This window comes from Grammomys surdaster, unplaced genomic scaffold (genome assembly GCF_004785775.1).
Source record: "Grammomys surdaster isolate TR1022 unplaced genomic scaffold, NIH_TR_1.0 165, whole genome shotgun sequence".
Classification (NCBI taxonomy): domain Eukaryota; kingdom Metazoa; phylum Chordata; class Mammalia; order Rodentia; family Muridae; genus Grammomys; species Grammomys surdaster.
In genome coordinates, this window is record NW_021604613.1 from 16638655 (window position 1) to 16647878 (window position 9224).

At 45.6% G+C, this 9224-nt stretch overlaps 1 protein-coding gene and 1 long non-coding RNA gene across 3 annotated transcripts in view; one reads left to right on the forward strand and one right to left on the reverse strand.

The window, feature by feature from the left end:
* Nucleotides 1–2799, reverse strand: part of Ino80d (INO80 complex subunit D) — a 57165-nt gene extending 54366 nt beyond the window's left edge. The window contains exon 1 of one of the 2 annotated variants that reach the window (XM_028765806.1): nucleotides 2749–2799. The gene's annotated coding sequence lies outside the window, so the exon portion shown is untranslated. Of the gene's footprint in view, nucleotides 1–2353; nucleotides 2442–2748 lie in introns of those variants that run through there. The other variant, XM_028765808.1, reaches the window with a different exon arrangement.
* LOC114619861 lies at nucleotides 2696–4016 on the forward strand. The gene is made up of 2 exons (XR_003711223.1): nucleotides 2696–2801; nucleotides 2970–4016. It is a non-coding gene; the product is annotated as an uncharacterized LOC114619861 (long non-coding RNA).
* Nucleotides 4017–9224: the final 5208 nt, after the last annotated feature.

Sequence of the window (9224 nt, forward strand, 5' to 3'; positions counted from 1 at the left end):
CTCTCTCTCTCTCTCTAGAACAGGCTGGCCTCGAACTCTGAGATCCATGTGCTTCTGCCTCTGCTTCTGCCTCCTAAATGCTGGGATTAAAGATGTGTGCCACCACTGCCAGGATAAACATCTACTTTTTAGACAAAACAACTCATCGTGAGAAAGATATCCTCTTTAAATTTAAAACTAATTCAGTATGTTCTCATAAATTCTCTTAGTACTTTGAAATTAAAATTTAAAATATCAAATCTACCATTTCTTCAGGAATAAAATAGCCCACAAGTGTATTATGGCATACAATTAAAAGGTTTGGGACAGGATGGGAGAAAAAAATCATAAAACTTTCAGTACTTTTACATACACAATTTTTGAAACACTAAGAATATGAAGCTGATGATAAGCATTAAACATATTACAAAATAGCAAGATTTCTTTCAACTTTTAAAATATGCTGGGAAAGGGAACTCAGGATGATTTTTCTTCTATGCAGTTTGCTGTCAGAATAAGGGCCAGTGATAACAGAAATAATGGTTTTTGCTACACACATACATGAAAACACTCTGGTCAATAAGCAATTTCAATTAATCAATAATGATAAAAACAACCATTATAAGTAATTTGCATTTTGATAACAAAACCAGACCATCTTCAAATATCAAGACTTTCTTAGGCACAATTCTAAATGACTGGGTATCTAAAAACAGAGCTCTATTTTAGCCAGACAAAAGCAAGGGGTCCTTGGTAAGAATCATGTAAGGAGCCTCAGTGTGATGCCTGACAGAAGCCAGTGCTGACCAAGTCACGGATTACCCGGTGCTCTGCAATTGACAGGCAGCTTTTCACTAACTGCTCTGTAGACTGGACCACCTCTGCCAGCAACCTCCAACCTGCAACCAAGCAGGGCACATGAGCACCGGCGCACGCATGCATGCACATGCATACACACGCGCGTGCGCGCGCGCGCGCACACACACACACACACACACAGCCCCAAGCTCTGAGAGAAGTGTGGGGGAAAAAAAAGAACTAATAAAAGAAGTCAAATGAACTCTCCACACATGTCCACACTACAGCTGGGGGTGGCAGGGCCACACTGCAATTTCAACATAAAACAACACCCAGGTGGTCAATTGTAGCCTCGAGAAAACAGCCTATCCTTGAGAAAAAAGAAATCCTTGATTTGGAAACTTAAGTTTACTACACGAAAGAAAAAGAAGAGAAAAAAAGTTTCAGAGCTGAAGGTACCAAAACAGAACCAAAAAATCGAGTTCGTTTACAGGGTAGGCCAAAGCCAAACTATGTTCAGTCCAGAGAACTCCCCTCACAGACACCCCCCCACCCCAGCTGTAGCAATAATAACTTTTAAGTTTCCATAAGACCCCATGGTTTCTATTCTAGAGTGACACCTAAGGACATCACATAAATCTAAACAGTATCAGAACAAATCAGTCATTGCTCCTTAAACTGCAGGTAGACCTTACTTCACAAGGCGCCCAGCCCTCCAGTTCCTTCCTCCCAATTTTGAATGCTCTGCACCGCCTGTCAGCCGAGGTCGCCTCCGTGGCTTGAGTTTCTGAGTCGGTTTTAACCGGACAAGTGACCAACTAAAGAGGGGTAAAGTCCTACAATTGAGGGCAGGGGACTGCTCCTGAAGCCTGCCTAGTCCTGCCCCTCTCCCTGACAGTTTGCTGTCTGCTCTCTACTTACTACCTTCCTGCCGGAGCTGTCCAGAGAGGGAGACTGAGAACCCAAAGGAGTCCGGGAGAAAAGGTGGGGGTAATAAATGCACAAGTATCAACCCCCACGGCTCTTTGGTAGGGTACCGGATTTTTAAAAAAAGAAAAAAAAGGAGGGGAGGCCGATGGACACAGACTTTGCAATAGAAACAGCACCTGAATTTACCTCCTCCCTTTCCCACCCCCGAAAGCCCAGTCACTAACTAATAAAGCTAAGAAAAATCCCTTGAAAACTTTTCCAAACCGGAAGAGAAGGCTTCTCCCCGGGCCCCGGAGCTCTTGGGGAATGGGCTGGAGTTGGCAGCCCCGTCGGGGATCGCGGGGAGTGGGGTGGGGCGCGGGCGAGGGGTGCAGGGGCGGAGTACCTTGAACGGACAGGAACTGGCAAAGAGTTTCGAGCCAGCCGAGTGCTCTCCCCCACGCCCTCGGGGGTCCCGGGCGCTAGGACCGGGGCTCCCCAGAGAGAAGGCAACCCCCAATTCGGGCCTAAAAGGAAACTTTCCGGGCCGCGGCTGCACCTGACTCCTCGCCGCCCCTCCACCCCACTCCCGCCAGGCCGCCCGCCCCGCCCCGGCCAGGCCGCCCGGAGCGCCGCGGAGCGGGGGATAAATAAACCCAACAGTTACCGGAATCCGGGGGCCCCGTCAGCGCGATGCCCGGGGACGGGGTGCTGCCGCACAGTCCCCACTCTAAGGCCCCGCCGCCCCGGTCCCCGCCGCCCGGCCTTCCGTCCCGCGGGAGAGCCTGGGGCCGGCGCAGGATGCAACCCGCCCGCCCGCCCCGAGGCCCCGGGGGACCCCAGGGGCGCGGGAGGCCTGTGGCGCGGGGGCAGGGCGCGGCCGCCGCGGGGCCCGAGGCCTAGGGCGCCCCCCTTCCGCAGCACTCCCGGGGCCAGGCCCGCGCAGGCCGCGCTGCTCGCCGCGCTCAGTCCGCAGCCGGAACCCCCGCCGTCGCTGCCCGCGGGCGTCCCCGAGGCCCCCGGTGCCCCATCCCCCGCCACCCCAGCGCCAGCCCCACTCACCCTTTCATTCTCCGCCCGCGGCCTGGCGTGGGCCGGCGAATCCCCGGCCTCACGTAAGCGCGCTCGCCGCCCGCCCTGCCTGCGCGGCCCAGCCCGCCGCCCTACGGGAGCCCGGGGATGTGGGCCGGGCCTGGGGCCGCCTCTGCTTACCTTTCAGCTGCTTTTTTTTTTTTTTTTTATTTTTTTTTTCTTCCTCCTTCCCCCCCCACCCCCCCAACTAGGCTGACAGATCAGAGAGGCGCTGGCAGTGGACTTAGGAAGCTCGACTGATACTGCTCCCTCCCTGGGCTTCAGCAAGAGTCTTTCCCTGTCTAACAAGAGGGGTGAGGATCATATTTTTATTTTGGAAACTAAAAAGTGCTCCCAGGGTCGGTGATCATTAAGGGGAAATCCCTGAATATACTCTCCAGCCAAGAAGGCAGGGCTGCCCGCCTGCACTAGAAGAGGCAGCTGCCTCCTACAGCACCACTACAGGCACCGCGAGGACATAACACCACAGAGCAGTTCTCTGCCCTCCGAAACGACAACTTTCCTACCATCTTGGAGGCAGAGGAGAGAGGGGCCAAGGGGAGAAGTGCACCGGCTCCGGATAAAGTACAAATTTCTACCTCTCATCTCTGGAAAAAGTCCATACCTGAGGAAAAGCAATGAAGAAATAGAAGCGAGGTCATGTGCTCCGTGGTGGGGAATGTTTCTGCACCTTCTGATGGAAAGAAATCTTTACAAGACACAGGTTTTACGATATTATTGTTTTCCATGTTAACTTTTTCCATGAGGTTGACAGTCGCAACCTTAATTTTTTTTTTCAGGCTAGTAATGATTTTTCTCTATGACGGGTCCAAGTTCTGTATCTGGTGGCCAGTCTGTAAATTGGCACTTCAGAGACTTAGAGGTCACTGTATTGTCTTTTAGTGCTCGTTTATGTTGTATGTATTCGTACTTATGTTCTAATGTGTTAGAGTTAAGATTTTGTGGTTTTGGTATCTGAGGAACTGAGGCTGCTGCGAATCAATTGTAAAGAGATGGCCTTTGTCCTTTCCCAAAGCAATGTAAGTAAAACCTATTGACTGCCCAGAAAGGCAAAAAATACAGCTGTTTATTTTTCACGGTGCAAATAGAAGTATTGTGTATTTAAACTCTCAGTAGAGCACAGCAAGCCTGTTTATCTATCAGCCCAAGAAGAAAGATGACTCCTGTAAACCTAGCAACAGATTGAAAGATGCCTTGGATTTTCAAGTAAAATTATTTACTAAGAATTATATCTAGAATTCCATGTCTGTTATCTTCTTTTAGTTGGCATAGATTATTTTATCTTCAGGTCTTTGGTGCATTGCATATATTGCTGCCTGCTTCTTGGGACACAGAATTGGGGGTGGGAAGGAGGTTTCCCTAGTGTTGAAATGTTAAGAACTAACAGTGTGGTGTCAGCCTGTTGAGCCTTTATACATTACAAGGATGTCATGGATTTACTTTCTCTAAAAAATGATTTTTTATTTTATGTACATTGGTGTTTTGCCTGCATGTATGCCCGTGTGAGGGTGTTGGATCTCCTGGAAATGGAGTTAACAGTTGTGAACTGTCATGTGCGTGCTGAGACTTGAAGTTGGGTCCTCTGGAAGAGCAGCCAATGCTCTTAATCACTGAACCACTTGTCTAGTCCCAGAATCCCCTCCTTTAAAAAAAAATGGACAAACTTTAGCACTTAAACAGGATGAAAGTGAAACTGCACTGGGCACAGGAGGCAGCCAGGTACTGCTGCAGACTGACAGTACTCTGGTGGAACTGCAGTGGGGAATCACTGGTAGAGGTGTTAGAAGTGGGGAATGGCCAGGCTTTTTTTATGCTGCAAGAGAATGAGGAATTTTCACTTAAAATTCATTGCAAAGCATTTTAGGAGTAATTGGTGTTTAAAATGCCTATTTCTGAGTTAAAACTTTAAGATGAATTCAGATACTATTTGTCCAAGGAACTTTATCATCTAAATTTGAATATAAAACCTTCTGTGAGGTTCTCCTCCTTCATCGATGAGAAAAACTATAGGCATTAAAATTAACTAGTTCCTCTCATCTCGGAAACCTTACTTGTGAGGTTGTGTGATATTTACATTTTGCTTGTTGGTCTGTATAACCGAAGCTGGCCCTGGACTCAATTTGTAGTTTGGGCTAGCATGGAATCAGCCTTCTCCTGCCTCTCAAGTGCCAGCATTAGTCACACCACACCACCCAGCCCAGTATTTGTTCATAATTTGGACATAAAGCACAGTGGTTACAACAAGAAAGTGAGTGTCCATTACAGAGCACTAGTGGACCCAAAAAGCATGTTGGCCGGCAACATGTTTTCCTTATGTGTACCTTAGCTTTTTATACCCAGTGATCTCTGCCTTTCAAGAGCTGAAGCTGCTTTAAATTAATACTTTTTAGTGGTGTTTTGTTTTGTTTTGTTTTGTTGGAGGGCATGGGATGTGAGACAGGGTTTCTTTATGTAGCCCTGGCTGTCCTGCCACTTACTCTGTAGACCAGGCTGGCCTTAAATTCACAATGATCCCCTTGCTTCTACCTCCTGGGTGCTGGAATTAAAGGAATATACCACTATGTTCCCCCCCCCTTTTTTTTTTTTTTTTTTTTTTTTTTTGAGGAAGTGTCCAGGCTGGCCTTGAATTCCCTGTGTGGCCCAAAGTTGTCTTGAATTGATAATCCTTCTGCCATAGCCTCTGAAGTGTTATAATTATATGCACCATGACATCTTGTTGGATTTACCTTTTGCTACTAGTGGTTTTAGTATTGTAAAAATGAAGTACTTCATTGCTAATATTGTAGTGAAGCTATTAAGAAAATGACAACTATATTCCATCCTCAAAAGGTCTCTTTTAAACAGTGATATATATGTATGGAAATGTAATAATACCCATTATTTTGTATGATTGCTAAAAAATTAATTTTAAAAAATCTTATTTAGACATTGTAGATTTAAAATAAAAGATTCATGTGTTATTAATGTATTAGAATTTGTAAAAAAGCCATTCTTGACATATAGTTGCTGAGAAAATCACCAATTTCTTTTCTTTAAAGAAAGAAAGAAAGAAACCACTTACAATAGAAATTGTTATTTGGGTTTACTAAGATTTATTTTTATTTTTCGGGAGCTTGTTTTGGGGGTTGTTTGTGTTGTTTTCTTCTTGAGATGGGGTCTTAAGTACCCTAGGCTAGCCTCAACCTATATTTAGCTGAACCTTCTGTCTTTGAAGTACTAGGATCATGGATATATAGCACCATTGCTCTCTCTTCTTCTGGACACACAGGTTGACCAGATGTCTGGTCTGGACTCCCCCCATCACCCTCCCAATATGAGGTACTGTATCCAGCATATTTGAACACTTCTAAAACCAGACTCCATACCAAACAGACCATGGTAGCTAATGCCTGTGCTCTCAGTAGTAAGTAGGAGCTGGGGCAGGAGGATGGACAGTTCCAGAGACCTTGGTTGAATAGATGAATCGGAATCATCAAGCACAGAGTTGCAGTTACTGCACAGACTGAGCAGCAAAAGTGCCAAGCCCCCGTACTGGCTGCCGTGGTGTACCACAGAGACCTGGAATCCATACAAAGTTTAGGGTCTGTGTGGCAATCTCCCCACCATGACTACAGTTGAGGGGTTGTGCCTATCAATATCCACTGCACCCAGCTAGGCACCCAACCCCAAAATCCTTGAGGTTGATGTGTGCCCAAGGTCTACATGAACATGACTATAGATGCTTTCACTCTAAGCCTTTCTGTTTTAGAAACGGCCATTGATAGTGTTTCTACCTAAAACAAAGATTTGGGTTTTATTGTGGTTACTGAGTCTTGCAAGAAACTGTTTCTTAGGTAAACACTGAATAGAACAGACATGTGATAGCTTTAGATTATTTCAGTGTGAAATTTCTGTAAAAACAAAAATTTACAAGTTTAAAGTAGGCAAGGTGACACACATCTTTAATCCCAGCAACTGGGTAGGTAGAAGCTGATGGATCTCTTTAAGGCCAGCCTGGTCTATATACAGGAGTACTTAGTGAAACCATCACTCTAGATAGCGGGGTAGGTAGGTAGGTAGATACATAGATAGATCTCTGATTGTCAAAATACAGATAATCTGGATTCTAACACTTTTCCAGGACCACTCAGACCTGAAAACTGTTACCTGATCTTATGCTAAATAAGAAAGGAGTCTGAGAGTTGCTGAGAGGGTTGCTGGTTTATTTGTCTTAAGTCTCCTCAAAGCTCAGCAGGTGCCTTCCAGAACAGGTGGTCAGTGGCTGTGCTGAGAGCAGCCCTTCTCAAGCTACAGAGAATGTGACCGTGTCACACTGGGGGACATTATTTCTCCTGATGTTAAGAAAATAACTCTCCACCAGAAGTCACATCTTAAGTGATCATTAGGTGTTTTTGTTTGGTTTGGTTGGTTTGTTTTTATTAAAGCTTCAAAGCAAGATTAAAGATTGAATTGAGATAGAATTAGCAATGATAGTCAATCTTTTCTGTAATTTATAACGAGAAAAAAAAGTGTCCCCAAAGTAACGGTTAGTTAAATATTGTAGTAAGGAGAGAAATCCATTGAGACCTCAAGATAATAAGCAGGGGTTAGCAGAAAGGTGACACTGTTCATTTCTGTGACATTTCTGGCTAAACAAGCTTTTGTAGACCCGCTGGGAATGTAACCACTATTTCCATGGGAAAATAAATTCCAGGTTCCAGACAAGTAATTTAGAGTTGTTGTGGAACACAGCCACTAATAAGTGTAGACTTGTGTGCTCCAGAGTACCCATCATGCCATTCCGATAGATGGCCAGAGTTCAGCAGTAAGGGTAAATCCACTCCTGCGGATAAAATGAAGATTAACTATGATCATAGCTCAGAGAAGACTGGAAGACAGAAACAATTGTAGTACAGAAGAAAGGGAAACTTCAGTGGCTCAAACTAGACCATTCACCTTTGTTCTGTATGCAGTGCAGCTCCTAGGTGTCACATGATATTATAGATATTTGTGTTTTGTTTCATTCTGTTTTGTTTTGCTCTAATAAGAGAGACAAGGTTGCAGACTAGCCTGGAAGTAACTCTGTAAACCAGACTGCCCTGGAAACTGTGGCAATCCTTCAGTCCCAGACACCCAAGTGTTATGATTACAGGCATTCATTAGCCATCGTGTCTGGCTTTTTTAAAACTTAAAACCAGAAGAAGGAACAGCGCAGTGCCTTGGCAGAGAAAGACACTTGCTACACAACCCTGGGTTCAATCCCTGGCCCCCACATAAAGGTGGTAGGAGAGACCTGATTCCACAAACCTGTCCTCTGACCTTCACACGTACACCTTGGCTGGCACCCATGCCTCCTACACAGCCATGCAATGACGAATAATTCTCCTCTAATCAGAATAAGAAAGTGAGACAAGAGCAGGTAAAATGCCCCTAAGTTTTACTCAGCCTTCCATTTGCCTGGTCCTCTACTGCCCCTTGTTGTACCTTCATCTCTGTCTTAAGATGGCAGGGCAGAGCGTTACCCAGCATACCCAAGGCTTAGAGTTTGATCCCCAGCACTACCTTAAAAAAAGACATTAGCATAATGTGTCTGGGTGTGCTTCTGGACTGGGTCAGAAAAAAGTGAAGTGAAACACTGCTATTGTGTTGTTAAGGGTGAAATGTGTGGCATCGACACACATGAGATAGACAGACAGACAGATGATAGACAGGTACGTAGGTAGATGATGGATGAGATAGATAGATAGATAGATAGATAGATAGATAGATAGATAGATAGACAGATGATCACCATTTTTGACTTAGATTTAAATCCAAGGAATTGAAAAACTTAAGATTACTGGCTTAAATTTAACCCTCCCCTCTGTGCATGACAAACACTCCCATACACACATAGACAGACAGCAGACACACACACACTGCATGTAGTTTTAAGCTACCACCTTTGCTCTGGGATGGCTGTGATACCAGCCCCAACCTGGCTCCCCAACCTGGCTTCTCTTGAATCCTGGGACAAAACACACACACACAGACACAGTTTGTTCCTTTACAACTTGCTGGGCACTGATATCTCCCACCTGGAAAAGTGTGCTGTTACCAATTTATTATTTTCCGTCTCTCCACCTGCCCTAAACTTCAGTGACTAGTCCCACCTAGCCCCTGTCAAACATCCCTGACCAACTGCCTATAGTAGTGGCCAAAGGCCCCAGCTCCCCCTGAGACCTCACATGGTTGCTGTGTTCTCCCTCCAAAGCATGGCAAGAACTCTCTCTCCTTCCTTGCATCTGCCTTTTCCTCCTGGGACCCAGAAGGGCCCTGTACCTTCTGCCCAGCAATTGGCTCATGGCCTTCTTTACTGACAAATCAAGAACCAATTGGGAAACAGTACCTTAGCATCAGAACTGCTCTCTCTCTCTCTCTCTCTCTCTCTCTCTCTCTCTCTCTCTCTCTCTCTCTTTCTCTCTCCC